Source organism: Rattus norvegicus, chromosome 9, assembly GCF_036323735.1.
Source record: "Rattus norvegicus strain BN/NHsdMcwi chromosome 9, GRCr8, whole genome shotgun sequence".
Lineage (NCBI taxonomy): Eukaryota > Metazoa > Chordata > Mammalia > Rodentia > Muridae > Rattus > Rattus norvegicus.
Genome location: NC_086027.1, coordinates 94,590,557 through 94,611,615, shown reverse-complemented (window position 1 = coordinate 94,611,615; position 21,059 = coordinate 94,590,557). Strand labels below are relative to the sequence as shown.

At 51.4% G+C, this 21,059-nt stretch overlaps 1 long non-coding RNA gene across 4 annotated transcripts in view; it reads right to left on the bottom strand.

The window, feature by feature from the left end:
* Positions 1-4,508: 4,508 nt before the first annotated feature.
* LOC120094735 (uncharacterized) overlaps positions 4,509-21,059 on the bottom strand; it is a 39,296-nt gene continuing 22,745 nt past the window's right edge. For 2 of the 4 annotated variants that reach the window (XR_010055051.1, XR_010055049.1), the window contains exons 2-3: positions 19,182-19,276; positions 4,509-15,044 (exon numbers count right to left, since the gene is read on the bottom strand). This is a non-coding gene — a long non-coding RNA (uncharacterized LOC120094735). Of the gene's footprint in view, positions 19,277-21,059 lie in introns of all 4 variants that reach the window. The other 2 variants (XR_010055052.1, XR_010055050.1) reach the window with 2 other exon arrangements.

Here is a 21,059-nt window from a genome sequence, read left to right as displayed (position 1 = left end):
CTTATATCTCTCTGTGCTCTGAGAAGTACCTGGAGACAAGGTCTGCCTGCTGGAGATCAAGCAAGCCTGTGATGGCTAAGTCGCTGCCCAGAAGGGTGACTGTCACACCCCAGCCACTTACCTCTGGGGTCCCCACAGTTAAAGGAACTTGCTCACACAGAATCCAAGAGCAAGAGTATCAGCTATTGGTAGGGTGAAGTCCTGGTATGCGCCCAGAAAGTTGAGACAGGGTGGACACTCAGGGGCCATACCTGGCTCCCGTCTCTTCTCTGGAGTAGGCTGCCTTCTGGTTTCCTATCACAGTCTGAGCTGTGGATGTGCACTGTTAGTGCCTCCATGTAATCCAGGACGCATGCTCTACCACTGAGTTCTATTCCCAGCCTCTCTCTCTCTCTCTCTGAGACATAGTCTCATAATGTAGACCAGGCCAGGTTGGTGGCCAGGAACTCACACAGATGCCCCTGCCTCTACCTCCTGAGTGTGGGTAACCAGCAAACTCGGCTACCCACAATTAGCACTTAAGGATCTGGAAGGGGTGTGGGCTTGTCCCAGTGGCAGTTTATGTGAGAATAGGAGGTGAGGAGAGGTAGCAAGGGAGAATAGAGGGGAGAGTTGCAAATCGGGAGCAGGGAGGCCCAGAAGCCTCTGGTGCCTAAACAACTGAATCCTCAGATCCCGTCTTAGTCGGTGTTTCTATTCCTGCACAAAACATCATGACCATGAAGCAAGTTGGGGGGGGGGGGGATTTATTCAGCTTACACTTTCACATTGCTGTTCATCACCAAAAGATGTCAGGACTGGAACTCAAGCAGGTCAGGAAGCAAGAGCTGATGCAGAGGCCATGGAGGGATGTTACTGGCTTGCTTCCCCTGGCTTGCTCTCTTATAGAACCCAAGACCACCAGCCCAGGGATGTCGCCACCCACAGTGGGCTGGGTCCTCCCCAGCTTGACCACTAATTGAGAAAATGCCTCACAGCTGGATCTCATGGAGGCATTTCCTCAAGGAAGGCTCCTTTCTGTGAGATAACTCCAGCTTGTGTCAAGCTGACACACAAGACTAGCCGGTACAGAGACCTTTAAGCCCAAGTCGCCTGAAACATTAAGCCCTCGTGCGCCAAACATGAGTACTTCCATTCCCAGCAGTGACCTTATCTCCTGGGTCACTCTGCGAAGGATACCTCCTCCTAGAAGCCCCCCAGTGGCTCAGTCACAGTTCAGTCCCCGTGGTGCCCCTTGATACACAGTGTGGTACTTTGGGTGAGTGCGGCACAGGACAGGGAACCTGTGTATACACATGCAAGGTTATTTTGAAAAGTTAAAAAAAAAAAAAAAAGAGGATCCAGGTTCGGTGGTGTGTGCCTGCAGCCTCTCTTCGGGAGGATCACTTGAACCCAGGATTTCCAGACTGATCTGAACAAGGTAGAAACACCTCATCTCAAAAGAATAAAAGTTAAATCCAGGCCTAGGGCCTCAGTTTGCAATCTCAGAATCCAGCTGCTCAGAAGGTGGAGACAGGAAGACTGGAGGCTGAAAGTCTGCTCTAGTGAGCGTAGAAGTTCAGGGCTGCTGAAGAGCCTGGGTAACTGAAGAGACTCACAGACTCTCCAAATGAAAGAGGGAGGACGGAGATGCAGTCCCATAGCAAAATGCTCGAGTGTGTGTGCATGTGCATATGTGTGTAGATATGTGTGTGCATGTGCATATGTGTGTAGATATGTGTGTGCATATGTGTGTATATGTGTGTGCATGTGCATATATGTAGTGTGTGTGTGCATGTGCATATGTGTGTAGATATGTGTGTGCATATGTGTGTATATGTGTGTGCATGTGCATATATGTAGTGTGTGTGTGCATGTGCATATGTGTGTAGATATGTGTGTGCATATGTGTGTATATGTGTGTGCATGTGCATATATGTAGTATGTGTGTGCATGTGCATATGTGTGTGTGTGCACGTACATATATGTGTCTGTGTATGCATGTGTGTGCATTGCGTAGGTGTGTGTGTGTTTACACACATGCATGTGGGGGTATATGTGTGTGGAGTTGTGTGTGGGTATGAATACCCACAGAGGCCAAAAGAGGACACATCCTGTTCTTTTTCACCCTGACTCATCCCCTGAGACAGGGCCTCTTACTAAGCCTGGAGCTAGGCTGGTGGCTAAGGGGAGTCCCAGGCTGCATGAGGCCACACCCAGCTTTTTCTGCTCACTCTGTGACTCCAACTCAGGTCCTGAGTCTGGTGCAGAAAGCACTCTTCCCCAGTGAGCCACCTCTCTAGCCCTCTCCTCTTTCAGTAAAGGTGGGATGAGGATAGGAAGGAAACGCTTAATAAACTAGACAGAGCTGCAGATGCCTTGTTAGGATGAGGCCATTTGAGACCAATTACAGAACAACACAGCGAGGATTATAGAACAATGCAGAGGAAATTGCACACATGTGTAGGAGCCCCCCTTCCAAGGAACCATGATATCACTGGGGTGGTACCTCCACACCCTGTTCTCTGCACCAGAAAGGTACCCCAGAACCTGGGGAAGCTGGGGAAAGGGATCAAGTTCAATAGCTCTTGGACAAGGGCCCATGTTTAGAATTCAGATTGACAGACTTAGATAGTGGGTGCTTTCCACTCTGAATGCAGGGGCCAGCTTTCTAGGCAAAGATGTTGAAACCTAAGTTGTCGTTTGTTCATTCATTCATTCATTCATTCATTCATTCGCTCTTTCATCAGCTCCTGCTACTGAGCACAGGCCTTCTGCCAAGTAAAATGAGAATGAGGAAGGGGGTTGCTGAGGGGAATATGCTGAGGGGCTCCTGTGTTTTGCATCAGGAATCAAGAGGTTCCCTTGCTAGAAGATGGCAGGGCCAGAGGCCAGGTTCCAGCAGAAGCCCCAGCGCCCTATTTTTCATCAAGATCAGTTAGTGGGTCCCAGGGCAAGATGATGCAGAAGGAAAGGAGGAACATAAGTGGCCTCTCGAAGGGGTGCGCGCAGGGTGTGGGGGGTGGGGGTGGGTCGTTAATGACAAAAGACCAAAGGGATCAAGAGATAGAAGCTGGCAGACTGGGCCAGGCAGAGGTGACTGTGATGAGCATGTGGGAGGGACTAGCAGATGGAAGCCAGTAGCCTGATTGACAAGCTGCTGGGAACAGGTGGGTGGGCAGCAGGGCTATTCTGGGCAACAGCTTCCTGCTGCCCAGTGCGCCAGCCAGGCCAGTGGGCTAGGGGTGGGGATGTGGCTGGCCTCTGACAGAGGCTGTGGTGACTAACGCATTGGCAGTGCCAGGAGCCTGCAGACCTTCATCCTGTGCTCCCTAAGGACCAGCTAATTCACTTGTAGAGAGGCTGGGCAGCTAATAAGACAGCAGCCAGCAGCTGCCCCTCCCTGATGAATCCCACATACAGCTGACCAGTGGACAAGGGACTTGGGGGTGGGTAAAATTAGCAGAGCCCCACAACAGACTTTTGATTCTTAGAGAAGCAGAAGGACCTTGAGAGAAAGAGATATCTCCCAATATCTCCCTGTGATTGAGCTGGGAGAGAACAGGGAGAGACATGCTACCCTGAGCTGCAAAAGCCTTGATGGGGAGAAGACAGAAGGGATGTGTGTGTGGGATGAAGAGGTGTTTGGAATACTGGGCCCTAGCAAACCTTGGAACTGAAGCCTCAAAGAAACAAAGCAGGAGAAAAACAAAGCCAGGGTCTCTCCAGGGCCTCCCTACTGACCTCACTGGTGAGCTCCTCAGCTCCATTCAAGCACTGGGGTTTAGTGGCCACATGCTGTGTGAGTCTCAGCAGGGCTCTACACCTGACAAAAATCCTCAGTCAGAGGAGTCAACTCACCGGAAGTGCACTAGAGTCTGTCCCCAATTTCTATTCACTAGGACCCCAGGCCTGGGCTCCTCGTGGCCCTTACGGCCACCTGAAAGACAGGAACTATCAAGCAGACCCATTTTACAGTTGAGCAAACTAAGGCCTAGAAGATTCAATCACTCACTGAAGGGTCTCCTAAATGGTAGAGGTGGGTCTTCGGTGTCATGCGTACCATCCTAGACACCTGGGCTAGCAGAGCAGTAGTAGTCATAGCTACCGTCCTTAAAGACCTTTATTAGCAGCTGCCTGCCGGGGCCAGAATAGCTGGAGAGGATTGCCATTGGATTTCTGTAAATGTTTGGAGAAGTCTCCTCCCAGGGGAGAGCAGTCCCCCAGCCTTCCGGGGCCGGGTGATCCTGCTGCAAATAAGCAATGGGTGATAGATGGCTCTTCGTAACTGTGGGGGCTGCTATCCTGCTTCTAGGTGTCTTCCACACCGTAGTTCATCTCCAGAGCTGAGCTGAGAGGGACAGAGCGGCGCCTGGAGGACTCTGGCTGGGCGGTCCTCAGGCATGGTTGCCTCCTCCTGGGACCTGGGGAACAAAGGGGAACTAGCTTGGGAGGGCAGGTGGCAACCACGTGCTCTCCCAGCTGTGGCGGGGCTTGGTAGGAAGGAGCCTTGAGCGCCCTCTGCCGGTCTGGGAGCTCCTGGAGGGAGGAAGTGGCAGTTTGGGGCAAGGAAGGGCCGGCTGGGTGCTCCGCTGGGGGAGGTGGTATACCCGCACGCGTGTGACTGGGTCTTTGTCTGCCGTGGGTGTGTGGATGCCTGTGTGGTATGCATGGCAGTGTGTGCATGAGTGAGCGCATCTCTATGTGCATATCTGTGCTTACTAATAGGTGATGTATGCATGCATTGTCGTGCAGATGTGTTTGCAGTCCCGTTTTGTTGTTGTTGTTGTTGTTGTTGTTGTTGTTGTTGTTGTTGTTGTTGTTTTTAAGACAAGATTTCTCTTGTAGCCCTGGCTGTCCTAGAACTCACTTTGTAGACAGGCTGGCCTTGAACTCAGAGATCTGGTCTTGAACTCTGCCTCCTAGGTGCTGGGGTTAAAGTGTGTGCCACCACCGCCTGGTGTGTTTACTGTTTATATGCACGTCTGCATCTGTTCTTGTCTGAGTGTGCGTGTGTTATATGCATGTGTCTGCGCAAATGCACATCTCTTGAGTGTTCATATCCACATCTGTCCACCTGGGTTGGCCCTGGGTGGGGGAGAGGTCATAAACTAGAGCTTCCAGGGCTTGTTGGGAGGCTGTAGGACAGGCAGTGGAGGGAGACTGGGAGAAGTGGCATTGCCCAGAGCCATCCCCAAGTTCACTTGGGTCTTGTGGGAAAAGGGAGGAAGCTGGGTGTGATGGTACACACTTTTTTGTCCCAGCACATGGGAGGCAGGGGCAGGTAGATCTCTGTGAGTTTGAGGACAGCATGGTCTACATAGTGAGTTCCAGGTTAGCTGTATAGTGAGACCTTGTCTTCAAGAAGGAAAAAAGAGGGCTGGAGAGATGGCTCAATGGTTAAGAGCACTGACAGCTCTTCCCGAGGTCCTGAGTTCAAATCCCAGCAACCACATGGTGGCTCACAACCATTTGAAATGAGATCTGATGCCCTCTTCTGGTGTGTCTGAAGACACACTACAGTGTACTCATAATATATTAATAAATAGGGGTTGGGGATTTAGCTCAGTGGTAGAGCGCTTGCCTAGGAAGCGCAAGGCCCTGGGTTCGGTCCCCAGCTCCGAAAAAAAAAGAACCAAAAATAAATAAATAAATAAATAAATAAATAAATAAATAAAATATAAAAGAAGGAAAAAAGAAAGAAAAGGGGTAAAAACTTGCTCCTGGAACCCTTGCATATCACTGTGCACAGCCATCGTGGAGTTTCATCATGCTATGATGCCACGGTGCACTAAGGCTCTAAGGCTACCTGCAGGAACCCAGAGAGTCTCTTTGGGGAAAGCCACCCTGAACTCAGACTTGAGGGATAGAGAAGGCCTGGAACAGGAGGCAAGTGAAGCAAGAAAGTAGGGGTGTTGGGGTTCAGGACACAGAGAACTGAAAGAGGGGGAAAGTGAGAATACGTGGTCTCAAGGCATGAGGTCCAGAAGTGGATAGCAAGGCCAGAGGTGGGCTGAAGTCTGGGCAGAAAGGGATTTCCATTTTGGGGACCCACAGAACCCACGTTCTAGGAAAGAGATGCTTCGTGCCCTCTTCATTTGGATCTTGTTTGCTTTTTGAAACAAGGTCTCTCTCTTAAGTAGTCCAGGTTGACCTCAAACTCTCAATCCTCCTGCCTCAGCGTACTGTTCAAGAGTCACAGGTATATGCCACTGTGATTAGCTAACTTGCCTGTCAGGTACCTTGCCTCTCCTATACACAGACTCCTTAATCCTGAAATGTTGAGAGGTCAGTGGTGACCTCAGACAAACACACCAGCGTCCTGGATCCTTCCCACTGACGGCCTGGGGCTTCATTCAAACCCCTGCTCCCAAGGCACGGGAGCGGGATCATGTCATGCCAGCTGCAACAGCCTCTGCCGCCTCTTATGCCATCAATGCCTCCTCTGTGGACTTGGGAGGGTGGCCTGAGAAAGGCCCTGGGCCTGGGCCAGCCTGGTCCTTTCACCGGGTGGTACCAGACTGGCCTCTTCTTTGGCTCCAGCTCCAGGCTCTTCGTGGTAATCTCCAGCCTAGAGCCCAGTGCCCTTGAAGGCCTCTACTCAAGTAACTGAACCCAGGGGAAGGATCTCTGCATATAGATCGATTCTAGCTCACTAAAAATGGGCCACATCTACACACGCGTGCATGAGGGAAAGAAGAGTTCGGGTTTTCTGAACCAGTGGAGTATCAACTCCTGGCCACATTGGACTGGGAGGTTCTTAAGTTGTCCTGCTTCAACTCTGATGCCCATGTTCCTGCCCTCTCACACTTGCTCAGGCCAAGGCCCTCCCTCTGCTACCTAGAGCCAGAGAATGCTCACCACTGTTCCCTAGCCCAGGAACAGGAGGTAAGCTATGGTGCCTACCTCTGACCACACCAAGGACAGCATCCAAACCTCCCAACAAACTGGGGAGACAGGGAATCAACTCCTGGTACTGCACTGTGTCTACTGTCAATCTACCGCCCTGTCCATTAGCTCTCCATGCATGGTTCAGCATCTTCAAGGGCTGCTACTGACTCCAGGGTAATGAATGTACACAGACCTCAAGCCTGTGAATTCCTGCTGCAGTTCATGAATACACTCGTGGAGGTATCCAAGGCTCCTTAGCTGCCTAACCTCATGTTTCCTTCTCCTCCCTATCCTCCTCCTCCTCTACCCGCCCCTCTTTTTATTTATGTATTTATTTGTTTGAGTTTCATGTAGCCCAAGCTGGCCTCAAACCTTACTATGGTAGCTTGAGCTCTTTGCCTCTTGGTACTGGGATTATTGGCATGTACCACCAAAGACGTAGCTTATGTAGGACTGGAATCCAGCCCAGGGCTTTGTGCATGCTAGGCAAGCACTCTACCAACTGGGTTGCTTCTCCTTCCTTCTCTGTCTCCTGGCGTTAGGCCTGAATTCCCTCACTGAATTCCCTTTCTCTAGTTGCCCTCCCACCTTTGCCCAGCTCCATCCCAACCCCCATTCCAAGGCTGTGCTCTGCTCTGCAGGATTCCTTCCTGCCCCCCAGTGGGGTGTCCTCCCTGCTGCTCCCCAAGAAGCTTGCTGGCTTCTTAGGAATGAGGACAGAAGCTTAAGGGCCCCAGAGTCCTGCATGCTGTTGCAGTCTTGCTCCAAGCTGTTCTCTCCCGGAGCAGTTGCTGGCTCAGTCTCAGCATCCAAGGGAACAGGACGTGGTGGTAGGGGGCTTGCAGAGAGCTGCCAGCTAGCTCCTTCTGGCACCAGCAGCTCCCAGCTCCGAGGGGCTTTGCCAAGCCAGCACATGTGACAGCTGGAATGCACACACTTGTGTACATGCACTGCTTATAGGAGCACATGCTCGCATACACTCAGCTTGTCTGCTATGCCCTCCAGCCCACATGGTGGGAGAGGCTGTGGTTAGGAGACAGATCTTTACCCATGGGGTATATTATCAAGATAGGCTGACCCTAAGGGCCAGTGAACACTGGCACAGCAGGGATCCAAGACAGTTCTTTCCAGGATTATGCATGTGCAAGCAGTCAACAGCAGTGTGGTTCCTATTCCTCATTCCCCAGGCCCTTCTAGCCTTCCTTTGCTTGCTTATCTATGCCCTTACCAGTGGTCACCATAGGGCTTTCCTGGCATTACTGTCAGCTTGAGTATTGGCAGGAGCCTCCTGGCCTCCCCAGCTCTAGTTCTACCCCTTTGCTCCAGAGGAGGCTCTGATAGAAGACTCTTCCAGGGCTCTCCTCTAGGGACATCCGTCCAGCCTCTCTATTCAGGGACAGTCCATTTTGTCCACTCAAGCTTCTTAAGGACCCTGTGTTCCTCGAGGCAGAGGCCTTCCTTATGCTCTATGGCTGTTCTCAGGTCTCAGCACGTTGGCTACAGATACTCATTACCCATCACCCAGCCCCAAGCTTCTAGCACTGTGTTTTGGGCAGATTTATGCACTGGGCAAGAGTAGAGGCCAGAGCAGGAGAGCCAGCAGTGGGCCAGTCATACCCTGGACTGCCTTTTGAGCTGGCAGAGGCCCCAGCCAAGCCATCATCCTGTCCCTTCCCCCACCCCTTCACTCATTATCAATTTAGGGCTTGTGTACAAACAGCAGCTGGCCTCTTTTGTCAACCTCTCCGCCCTCCCTGCTCCTCTCCGGCAATGCTTCCCAACTGGCTCCTCCAATTCCACCCCCCAAGATGACTTAGAAGCTGAGCCCTGGGGAATCCTTGAAGGGGAGGGGAGGCAGCCCCTGGTGTCCTTGGTCCCAAGTTTTCGTTCAATTTGGTGATATTAATTCATCTGGGATACCATAGGAACCAGAGATGGCCAGGAACCAAAGCGGTCAAAAAGGTAATTTGCCTATAGGCAATAGGCAGGTATCACTCGCCCTTACGCCTGTTTGCAGAACCTGTTTACAGAGCCAGTCTGCCACTGGGTCTGCGGTACTGACTGTGCACAATGCCCAACACGTGATGACCGGCTGCTCCCTAGACCCCTGTTAAAGGCTTCAACAAAAGTAATTCTACCCTCCTGGGGTTAAAACAGTTAAGGAAGGCAGGGCTATACGGCCGGCCGGGAGCCGGTTGTCTATACCCAGGTGCTGCGGTCCGATGAAAAGGAGCAGTTCGGCAGAGGACAGGAGTCAGAATGAGGCCGGGTCAAAAGGTGTGTGGAGACAAAAAGCACACATCTTTAATCTCAGCACTCGAGAGGCAGAGGCCGGTGGAGTTCGAGGCCAGCCTGGTCTACAGAGCGAGTTCCAGGACAGCCAGGGATACACACAGAAACCCCTGTCTCCAAAACCAAAAACCAAACAAGCAATAAAACAAAAATCAAACAAGCAATAAAGTTGACAGCAACACTGTAATCGATCCCATTTTGCAGGTAAGAAACTGTAGCCCCTCCAATTTAGTCAGTGAGAGAGGAACCAAGTCACAGGAGGAAACAAGGACTGACGGTGACGTGTTAAGTATGGTGTTGGAGGTTGAGATTTAGAAACCCTATGAGACTCCACTATGGATTGGCCTTGCCATGAGCTGTGATCCCTAGGTGAAGGTAACTGAGAGGGTCACGGTTAAGGATACCCTAGACTCTCGGACAAAAGAAAACCAGCGCAAGGCACCTGCGACTTCCAGAAACGTCACAGGATGCACACCACAGTCGGCCAAGAGTTCGCAGGCGGATGGATATGAAAGCTGTCTATGGGGAAAACCCCGCAGCATAGGCAGCGCAGCTGAGGGCGAGGAAGGAAAGGTGGAGCCAGAGCTGGACCTCTGCCCAGGTCCCGTGCTCCTCCGTGCCGCCGCCACCCTACTTCCCCAACTCAATCTAAAGACCGCCTCCCAAAACGCTTTGTCCAGACCCTCCGGAACCACTCGGGGCAGTTGAGACTGTGTGCAAGGACACCAACAGGCGGCGAGACCAAAAGGCCCCCTAGCGGGCCCAGCTACGCCGCACAAGGCTTGGTCCGCGCGGGCGGAAGTCATAAGGCCGGAGACCCGCGGCGGCCACAGGGCCAGCGGGAACAAAGGACGCGGCGGGCAGGAGGTTGGCCGAACGGTGATTGGCGGCTGCTGGGGAGTCTGGGCCGAGACAGGATTGGTTGAGACATTGGCACGAGCCCCGCCCCTCAAGGCCGAAATCTGAGCCCCTAGCAACTCCCCAGACCCCCCTGTGGCGACCTGCTCGGCAGGCGGCCATCTGCACCCGCGAGGGCGCCTGCCCAGGCTCTGGGTTTGCATCCCTGCTGTGCCTGGGGAGCTACGCACCGAACTACCCGCCCTCCTCCCGGCTGCATGTGGGGGGCGTCAGGACTCCTGTAGCGAGTCCCAGACACCGCCCCCTGGGGAAGCTCGACGGCCAATCTAGTGTCAGGGTGCACGCGTGGAAAGAAACCGGGTCCCGGGAGCTATCCTGAGGGTGGTGGCTGAACTGGGAGAAGGGCCAGAGAACAGGGATCATTTGAAGAGTGAGGGCCAGGGAAAGACGAGGGAGTGGAAGAGGTCACAGTCTGGAAGTCATGTCAGGGAAGCCTGATTGGATGGCCCTGTAACTCCAAGAGTAGTGCTGGAGCTCTAACCCCAGAAGCCCAGCCAGGTTTGTGGCACGAGGAAGAGCGAACTAGGTTCATTTACTAGCCAGGCCAAGGCAGGGTGGTTAAGAACACGAGGAAGAGCCTTTCTCAACAAGGTTCCCCTTTCCCAGATGCTTAAGAGGTGAGAGGGGTGGGGCTCGGGGCCGGGCCACCAATCACAGCCTCTGCTCCACTTTGAATCTGGGTTGGCGGGCGCGGGCCGCAGGCCGCCAGGTGTGCTGGGGCCCTCTTTGTCCCCACTTCGTCTGCCCAGGCACGTCCCACTCCACCCCCATCCTTCAGGAGGCCTAGGGCCCGGTCTTGCTTGTTCCCCTCTCCTCCCTGAACACCGCCCCCCCTCCCGGTAGGAACCTAAAGCTGCATTCGGGTCGGGGGTACCTTGCAGGGTTGGTGACTCTTTTTTTTTTTTTTTTTTTGGTTCTTTTTTTCGGAGCTGGGGACGGAACCCAGGGCCTTGCGCTTCCTAGGTAAGCGCTCTACCACTGAGCTAAATCCCCAGCCCCAGGGTTGGTGACTCTTAACCAACCTCTAGATTCCACTTGCACAGGGATCAAAATCCACTGGAGGCAGGCAGTTTCTCCGCAATCTGGCCACCATGGGCCTGATGCAGGGTGGAGGTCAGTGGGGGAGGAACTTTGTACCAAAACTCCTTGTAGAAGGCCAGGGAGACTTAAATTGGTAAGTTAGATCCTCACTCATATAATGAAATTAGAGAGCTGCCTCACAAATTGTCTTCTGAACACGGTCTCTGTGGTGGATGCATGTGTGTAAATATTTGTTAAGAAAAAAAAGCTTCTTTTAAACCCCAGGAGAGGGCTACCCCATGCGTTAGATGTACGTAGGGGTAAAGAGCACACACAAGCCCCTTAAGCTGTGGTTCTTCAGTTGAGAGAATGAGCTGTGTTCCAGGCTGCTGTGAGGATTAAATGGGATCCCGAGGAGGAATCTTTGTTACAGGAAAGCCTGCATGTGCTCAAGTGTGCATATGTTAGCAGAGCCCAGACGCATGCTAGGAGTGGTTCAGCAGCCACCCAGGGTGGGCCTCAGAGCCTGACCTTTCTCAGGGAAAGGGTGCCAGACCTTATCAGAGAGTCCAGTAAGAACTAAGCCAAGTCTTGTGAATAATCCCTGAGCCCCTCAACCCTAACAGAAGGAAGCCAGGGTTTGGGTTCCTCTTCTCACACCAGTTCCAGGCTGTTTAGGTGGGGCAGAAGAAAGGGACTGCTTCAGCCCTGGGAAGGATTGGCTCCTCTTCTGGGTAATCTGAGGACAGGTCTAAAAGCTGCACACATCAGGTCCCTATCCCATCCGCAGCTCTCTTCTTCGCACTCCAAGCTCTGGCAGAAACACCCGTCCCCCCAGACCCTCCAGTTTGCGTCCTTCTGCTTCTCAAATCTGTCTTCTCCCAGGTACCATGGTGATCCTTATTGAACCATGTCTTGAGCATCCAGTGCTGTAGCCAGGATGAAATCAAAACTAGATCTTGTCCCTTCTCCGATAAAATGCTCTGAGCTGAGGTGCACTCCTGCGATCCAAGAACTTAGGAGGTAGAGACCAGAGGACCAGGAGTTCAAGGCCATCCTTGAAGCCAGGATAGACTAAAGACTATTTCAAAATACCAAAAGTTAAGGCCCCAAATCTGTCAATGTCTCCAGTCTGTAGGTATGTGCTTCCTTTAGCATCCTAGCCATCTTCTCCCCTCCAGTCCCCTCCTCCACCTTTCTTCTCTGTCACAAAATTGGCAATTGGCATTAGTGCGCTTTTAGAACTGGTCTAGTGGAGTAAGGTTTTTGGAAGGACGGACTGACAGGATTTTTCCAATGCTCACCCGCCCCCTGGTGGTCATCATGGACATTGCAGGCCTTAGTAATCTTCAGACTGAGTTCAGAAGACAGTCTCAGGGTTAGGGAAAGTGGGAGGTTACCCAGCAGCAGCAGAATGCAACTCAGGAGGAGGAAAATTCCAGAGCTGTGGCCCTACAGGAACTTGGACCAGCATGGCTTTTCAGCTCCCCTTTCACCAAGATCTCTCTCTCTCTCTCTCTCTCTCTCTCTCTCTCTCTCTCTCTCTCTCTCTGTCTCAGACACACTTGTGCACATATGTACTTGTGTGAACTGTTCCCCGTGCACAGAAGGCCAAGTGTTCAACTGTGTCTGCATGGAACAGATGGCGGCAGCAGATTCCGCCTTCAGAAGATGTTCATGTGGGTGGAGCTGTGTGTGATCAAGCTAGCATCCGTGCGTCTGTCCCCAGCCTCTGAGACTATTACCAGGCAGGAACCTGGGTCTGAGAATTCTGAGGCTTACTCTGTCAGTAAGCTGAATGCAGACTGCAAGCCTGTCACTGGCATAGATCTGAATGGTTCTAGGGGATCTAGAAAGACCAACACCTAAGTCCTAAATCTTCTTGCACACATCCTGCTGGTGACAGAGGGAGGCTGGCTTTCTCCCTTACCCTCACAGGTCTGTAGTGAGCATGTGTTAGATGCGACTAGCCTGTCATTGTTCACAGTCTATTCTTCCTGGGCACCTGCTGGGCATTCTCCCAGGATAAGGAGTTCAAGTCATAGGCCCTTATTTATGAGTTTAGACATCTTACCAGTCTTCTGGTTATCTAGTCTGCTGTTTTCCTGTGATTGATCGTAAGCAGCCACGAAAGAAGTGTGAGCCAGGTTCTGGGATGCTGTGATTTAGACAAGGAGTTCAGCTGCTCTTACCTGTTGCCTCGCTTGCTAGCCAGAGAAATCAGAGCACGCATTGCCTGGAAATTGAACCAGGTGTGGTACATGCCTGTAATCCCAGCTCTTGGGAGGCTGAAGTAAGAGGATCTCGAGTCCAAGGTAAGCTTGGGATACAAAGTGAATTACAGCCCAGGTCAGCCTAGGCTATAGCATGAGACCCTATTTAAAAATAAAAAAAGAGGGGTTGGGGATTTAGCTCAGTGGTAGAGCGCTTGCCTAGCATGTGTGAGAACTGGGGCTTAATCCCCACACAAAAAAAGAAAAAAAACCATTAAAATGGAGGATGAGAGTCTTGGATTGAGTGTGGCTGTTCTTACTGGGCTCTGTCCTGTGCTTCCCGTGCCTCAGTCTCTGTGTCGTGTGACCCATGGCCACATATCAGACCAATTCCTGCAGTTTGGGGACTGGCAGCTGTTTCCCTAGTCTAAGAATAATGTACAATTCCTGAGCTGCTGCCTCCTTTGCTCCATGCAGACAACAAACACACAGACCTGACTTCCTAATATCCAAACTGAACTTCCTGCTCTGGGTAAGCCCACCTACTTGGGGAAGTGAAGGGACCAGAAGTTTGAAGCAAGTTCTCTCCAGCTTGCAGCCTTGGCATATTTGGCCACCTGGGGGAGCCCTCTGTCCCCTTCAGTCTGAGGAGTGGGAAAGGGGTGTATGGAAACAGCAATCCATCTGTTGTCAGCACCCCACCCTTAGGACATAGGATTCTGAACGAGGACACCTAGCGTGAACTGGGGCTGGGAAGAATGACTTTCTTGGGAGCCTGGCATCACAAAGAGCATGCAGCAGGCACCTCCAAATGGGTCCACCTGTGGCCTAGGAAGAGAAATTCACTGAGACATGAGACTGGGACCCTCAGATTCCACCTTGTACTGCCATTAAAATGGGTGGAGGAACCACTAGATCCCGTCTCAAAAGTCCTAGGTAGAGACCCGGGGATACAGTTCAGTTGGTAAAGTGTTTAAATGAAAGTCTGGGTTTGACTCCTTAGCACCATATAAGCTGGGCCTGGAAGAACAGGTCAAAACAAAACAAAACAAAAGGACCTAGGCAGAGAGGAAAGGCTAAAGATGTAGTAAGTGGTAGAGGGCTTGCCTAGCATGTGCCAGGTCCTGGGCTCCATCCTAAACATGATTTCAAAAAAAAAAAAAAAAAAAAAAAAGAGTGGAGAACAAATAGTGTCTGACGTCCCCTTCATGGGGTGTCTATGAGAGAAGGTACTGAGGCAAGTGGGGGTTACCTCTATTACTCAACACAAGAGGTAGCTGGATGGCTGGCTGCAGGTTGGTGACAAGCATCACGCAGCATGGAGGTTAGAATCAGATGTCCTTGAGTGGAGATGATAGAGGGCCAGAACAGAGCTCAACATCACCAGCCCTGCCTGAAGGGGTCTGTTACAACCTGCCTTCTCCACTGTGGGTTCTTAGAGCCATCCAGCTCAGTGGTAGAGCGCTTGCCTAGCAAGCGCAAGGCCCTGGGTTTGGTCCCAGCTCCGGGGGGGGGGGGGGGGGGGGAGAACCATCCAGAGGCAGAGACCCAGCAGTGGGGCACTGAGATGGGGACCTTTTTGGTGGTAGAGTGTCTTGGGTTTCCTCTTCTTCCCATCGGCCCAGAGCTTGTTCCTCATCTATTCACACACTCCCAGACTTCTCCTGAGGTTCCTCTGCACCGGAGCTCTGAGGCCATCTCTTCCTCCATCCCCTTGGGAAGTAGCTACCTCTGTAAGCACAGGACAAAGGTGGTGTTGCTAGCTGGTACTTGGGAGCCCCTTGCCTGGCCCACTTTGTTTCTGAAGCCTGGGGAACAGATGGTTCAGCCTTCCCTGGCTGTTCCACAGTGAACCCCAGGGGAGCCCCTTGCTCCTCCTCTCAACCCCTCTGGTGTTTCTACTAACCCTTTAGGAAGCAGCCAGCCGAAAGGGACAACATCTGGGGCTCCCCAGGGCCTCAGTGGCCCAGCTGCCTGACTGCCTGACCCAGTGCTGGTGTAACTCTGTCTAGCATCTTTGAAGCTGAGTCCTAAGCTTGACTCCCTCCTGCTCCAGGGTATTTCCTGCAATAAATAAATTTCCTGCAATAAATAAATAAGAGCCCTATAGACTTAGTCTTTAACACCCTGCCTGCATCTGTATTGTTCCCATTAGAGAGGGTGCCAGTCAGCTCCCCTACCCACAGAGCCAGCTACACCTCAGACTGACAGTCTTTCTCTCAGGCTAAGGTGACATGGGACCCATGTGAATTTCATTGAGCAGGGAACCGGCCTGAACTTAAAAGAGGAGATGTGTTCCCTGAAGGTCAGTGCCCCGAGCCTAGCCCTCTACTGAGGAAGGACACTCTCATATCAGGTCGTTAGGTACTAGTTTGAGCATCTGGGTGTGGCTGGACCTTGTCAGAAAAGAAGGAACCCATAGGGATTTACATATGAGGCTACATTTGCATTTCACACCCAGGCTCTGAACTGGTCCTTCCCGCCAAACCCAGCTCAGACAGCTTGCTCTTTCAGAATGGAAAAGTTACACATTAACTATCTTCACTCTGACAGTTAGAACCGGAGCCCAACTTCAACCCTGGCTTTGGGAGTCTATATGGGGTCCTTTTGGAACTCAGGCAGCCTGCCTCTGAGCATGCAGGTGTTGGGGAGTCAGAAAATCCAGTAGTCCTTTGAGTCCCTGGCCTGAACTACACGCCTTTCCTTGAGCAAGAGTAGCTAGGGGAAGATAGTGACTACTTCAGAGACAGCAGAGGGAACTTGTCTCCAGGGCTGGGGACACAGGATACAGCCCAGAAGCCTATGGTCTAGTGTGGGCTCTGATTTAGATAGCATGGCGCCTGCAGCCAATAGTGTGGGGGCTGAGTTTGGTGTCCTCCCAGAAATGGATTGAACCAGCCATCCTTTCCCAGGGCAGGCCTTGGTCCAAAGAAGCCTTGCAAGGGGCCTAAGTGTCTGGGAAGTTATTCTCTTGTGGCCTCTTCAAACATTCTTTTCTACTGCCTTGCACTGCCCTTGATGGTTTCTGGGGCTTCTGCTGTCACAATGAACCTACCATGGGAGCCAATAATGTTCCCCCACCTCCCCAGGACCCTGCCTGAGGCTCCCGCTTAAACCAGGCCTAGGCTGAGGTCTGCTGGCTCCCTAGCTGGCTGGTTTTCCATGGAGGACAGCTTCTCTGGGCCAAGGTCCCAAGTCTCTCCCAGGAAGACTCTGTGGCCCTCACCCTCCACTTGTCCTTGTCCATGGGTTCAAGTAATCCTGTGGGGCTCTGAATCTGTTCAAGAAAGCATTAGGGTCTGACTCCAAACTATGGGCAAGAGTGAGACATGTGACTTGAACTAAAAAATCGCAGGGGAACAAGAGTGTCAGGCCATACGTGTCATTTACCAATCACTGGTGGGGGTTGTTCCTCTGCTGGGGTCAGTCAGCAGTTACCTGGAGCCATGTGTGCAAGCTACACCATACCTGTACAGCTAGGTGGGAGGGCAACCACTGCTCAGAATTGCCTGGTACCCTAAGGGGCCTCCAACAACCAAAGTCCGGTACCTACAGATTATCCAATTGCGGGTCATAGTTGGGAGGTGGGAAGAGCCCTTAAGCTAGGTCTTGCCTGCTGGGGAGGTTAGGCAAGGGTGTACCCTAGCTTTATTTGCCTTTAACTAGAATCTCAGCCCCTTTAAAGGGCCCACCCAGAAAGGCCTGGGCCTGCCCACTCTTCATTCCAGCCTGAGATGCCACAGGTAGAATGAACACTCCTAAGACACTTGGTTGAAACTGAAAGTTCTCAGGGTATGCTATCACGTTCCTCTAATCCAGGATCTAGGGATAGGAGGAAAAGTGGTTCAGGGCCACCCTCCATTACATAACAAGCAAGTCCGCAGCCAATCTGGGCTATATAAAACTATGTCATATATATATATATATATATATATATATATATATATATATATATATGATAGTGACACACAAATCCCAGCAATCAGGAGGCAAGGCATTGGCACTGAGTTCAAGGCCAGCTTCAGCTTTATCTACGTAGTGAGTTCCAGGCCAGTCAAGGCTCCATTAATAAACAAGAGCTGGAAAGGTAGCTCAGAAGGTAAGAGTGCTACTGTTCTTACAGAGGGCCTCCAGCTCCAGGGTTCCCTAGGCCCTCTGACTTCTGTGGGCACCTGCACACACTCATAGTGCCCAGAAACGCATAACAATACACACACACATAAAAAACAATGTCTTAAAGAAAAACAAAGAAACACAATTTAAAGAGACCGGCAGTTAAAGCTGCAGCTGTGCCCGTGGTCAAAACAACCACAATGGACCACTGAGAGTGAGTCTCCTGGGGCAGGTTGTGGGGAGCAGAGCAGAGGGCTCCTCGCCTCAGTGTGGCTCAGGACACACTTGAGTCTTGAGGATTCAGTCTTGCTTTAGTCTTGGAGGATATACCACAGCCTCTTTGTGACAGCTGGTGGAGGGATGAAGAAAGTGTCACAGGTGGGCTGCTGGGGAAGCTGGTGGCCATTAGCCCTGACTGCATAGCTTCAAGGTCTCTAGCCAACATTCCATATCACTTCATCTTCCTGAAAGGCGTAGGCCACCATGTTCTGCCCAGGCTTTTGGGGGTGTTTCCTCATTCCCCTTCTCCAAGAGCCCTCAGAACTTTTCTCTGGTGTTGAAGAACAAATCCTGGGAGCCAGCAAGATGATTCAATAGATAAAGGTGCCTGTTGCCCGGCTGAATTCGATTCTTGGGCCCCCATAGAAGAAGAGGGGACTGGAGAGATGGCTCAGTGGTTAAGAGTACTGCCTGCTCTTCCAGAGGTCCTGAGTTCAAATCCCAGCAACCACATGGTGGCTCACAACCACTGTAATGGGATCAGATGTCCTCTTCTGGTATGTCTAAAGACAGCTATGGTGTACTTATATATAAAATAAATAAATCTTTTTTTAAAAAAAAAAAGAAGAGGAGGAGGACTTGGGTGTGTACACAGAGACACACACCTTTTTCTTTTTCTACATTTTTTAAAAAAGATTTATTTATGGGCTGGAGAAATGGCTCAGTGGTTAAGAGCTCAGAGGTCCTGAATTCAATTCCCAGCAACCACATGGTGGCTCACAACCATCTGTAATGGGACCTGATGCCTTCTTCCCGTGTTTCTGAAGACAGCGACAGTGTACTCGTCGCTGAGCCACCATGTGGTTGCTGGGAATTGAACTCAGGACCTCTGGAAGAGCAGTCAGTGCTCTTTCCAGCTCTCTACAGTACACACACACACACACACACACACACACACACACACACACACACAGAGTCTATGTAGTTCTGGCTGGCCTGGAACTCATGCTGTAGAGGGGGCTAGTGGAACCCACAGAAATCTACTTGCCTTTGCCTCCCCATGCTGATTAAAAGCTCATGCCTTCTCTTTTTTGGTTGGTTGGTTTTTGAGACAGAGTTTCTTTTTTTTTGGTTCTTTTTTTTTTTTTTTTTTTTTTCAGAGCTGGGGACCGAACCCAGGGCATTGCGCTTCCTAGGCAAGCACTCTAACCACTGAGCTAAATCCCCAACCGAGACAGAGTTTCTATATGTAGCAGCCCTGGCTGTCCTGAACTCAATTTGTAAACCAGTCTGGCCTCAAATCTGAGATCCATCTGCTCCTTACAGACCTCTTTCTCAAAAAAAAAAAAAAAAAAAAAAAAAAAAAAAAAAAAAGCCAGGTGCTGGCGGCACATACCTAATCCCAGCACTAGGGAGGCAGAGGCAAGTGGATCTGAGTCTGAGAGTCTGAGGCTAGTCTGGTCTACAGAATGAGCTCTGGGAGAGCTAGGGTTTCAAGAAACCCTGTCTGGAAAAACCAGGTTTAATTCCCAGTACCTGCATGGTGGCTTACAACCCTGCAGTTCCAGGGGATCTGTTGCCCTCTTCTGACTTCTTGGGGCACCAGGAATGCACACAATGCACAAACATACCTGCAGGCACAAGATTCATGGACATAACATTAAAAAAAAAAATAGTTTCAAGCACAGTCGTATATGTGTTTAATACTAGCATTAAAAGGGCAGAGACATCTCAGTGAGTTCAAGGCCATCCTGGTCTTTACAGTGAGGCCTTGCCTCAAAAAATAAATAGGGAAAAATCCTGACATTGTAGCCTGTCCATTTGTACACTGCAACGTGTATTGGGCAAAGCAGGCTTCTGACATTAATAAGATGTTTGTCTTCAACCCTGAGAGTTAAGTGGGAATTAAACAAGAAATAAGGGAGGACATGGCTGCTCCCAAGGGGCTGAGGTTTTTATTAGAGATGCAAGGGTGCCAGCAAGCACAGGTGGAGACACCTTGGGGAGTCCATAGGGACCATGGTGGGCTGACCCGAGCCACGTGAAGAGAGTGGGGTGGGCAGATCGGCCAGGTACTGAGGCATGCTGGGAGAACCAGGCAGCCAGTCCACTTTGATATGTAAAATAGACACCTCGGTGTAAGATCTAAGGCAGTGCCACGCTGATGTGGGGGATCTCTCACCGCTGGTCTTGCCCATTCTCAGACTTAGATGGTACTAGCTGGGACAGGCCCAGGAAAAGCCCAGGCAGGTGACTTTTCAGGTCTGAGGAAGAGTAGAGGGGATGGGAGTCCCTGGGGGTGTTGGTTGGGAAGGCCAAGCAGAGAGAGGCTTAGGTACCAGCCTGGCGGGATGGATGGCAGCTTCCTGGACCTGGATCATGTTTCTGCTGCAGTTACAAATAGCACTGAGATCAAACCAGGCTGATGTGCTCATGAGTTAAGCTCCTACTAAAAGCATTTTAGGGGGAGGAGCAGGGTGGGGGGGGGGTACAGCTTAGTACCAGAGTAACTGAATGTCTAGCATGAGCAAGGCCATGAATTCTATCCTAAAGAAAAAAGACACTTGCCCCGCCTACCCATACCCCCGCCCCCCTTCCTGCCCGGCCCGCTGCCCCAAAGAAAGAAAACACCAGGCTGGAGATGCAGCTGGTAAGACTGCTTGCTTACCTAGCATGCAGGAGTCTTGGGTTTGAAGCCTGAAATCACACTAAAAACTGGACGTGGTAGTATGCAAACCTGTAATCTCAACACCCAACAGAGAGGTGGACCCAGAAGGATCGTAAGCTCAAACTCATCCTCAGTGACTGTGAGGCTAGGCCAGTCTGGGAGACGTGGGACCCCCAGTCTCAAATTAATAATAGAAAACTTAAAAGGCAGACATAGTTTGTGATGACTTTAATCCCAGCACTGGGGGTACCGGGGGTAGGTGGATCTTTGTGTGGGCAAGGACAGCCTCCTCTAAAGAAGAGTTTCAGACTAGAGGGGAAAATCCTCCAGTAAATTATGAAATTGAACATTCAAGTGTGCTGAGACACCATATTGGCCAGAGAGACACAGGCCTTGGAAATCGGTGAGGGAGGGCAAAGTAAATGCCAGGAACTGAGATAAAATATAGAGGAAGATAGATCAGCGTGACAGGCCAGTATTAGGCTCTGGCTGCTTGGGGGCACTGTCCTATACCCAGAACAGGCACAGGGACCTGCAGAAGACAGTCCTTTGCTGTGGAATGGCAGTTCTGCCAGCTTTGGACTCTGGTGTGAAAGGCAGCCGAAGGCAGACCTGGGACAGACACGATCACAACTCCATCCACGCAGCCCCCACCTCCCCAGCCCAGGGCTGCCTGCCTGAGAGTCACCTTGTATCCCCAGTAGCCAAAAATAGCTTCCTAGGCTCTTAAAAAGGAGGTTCTGTTC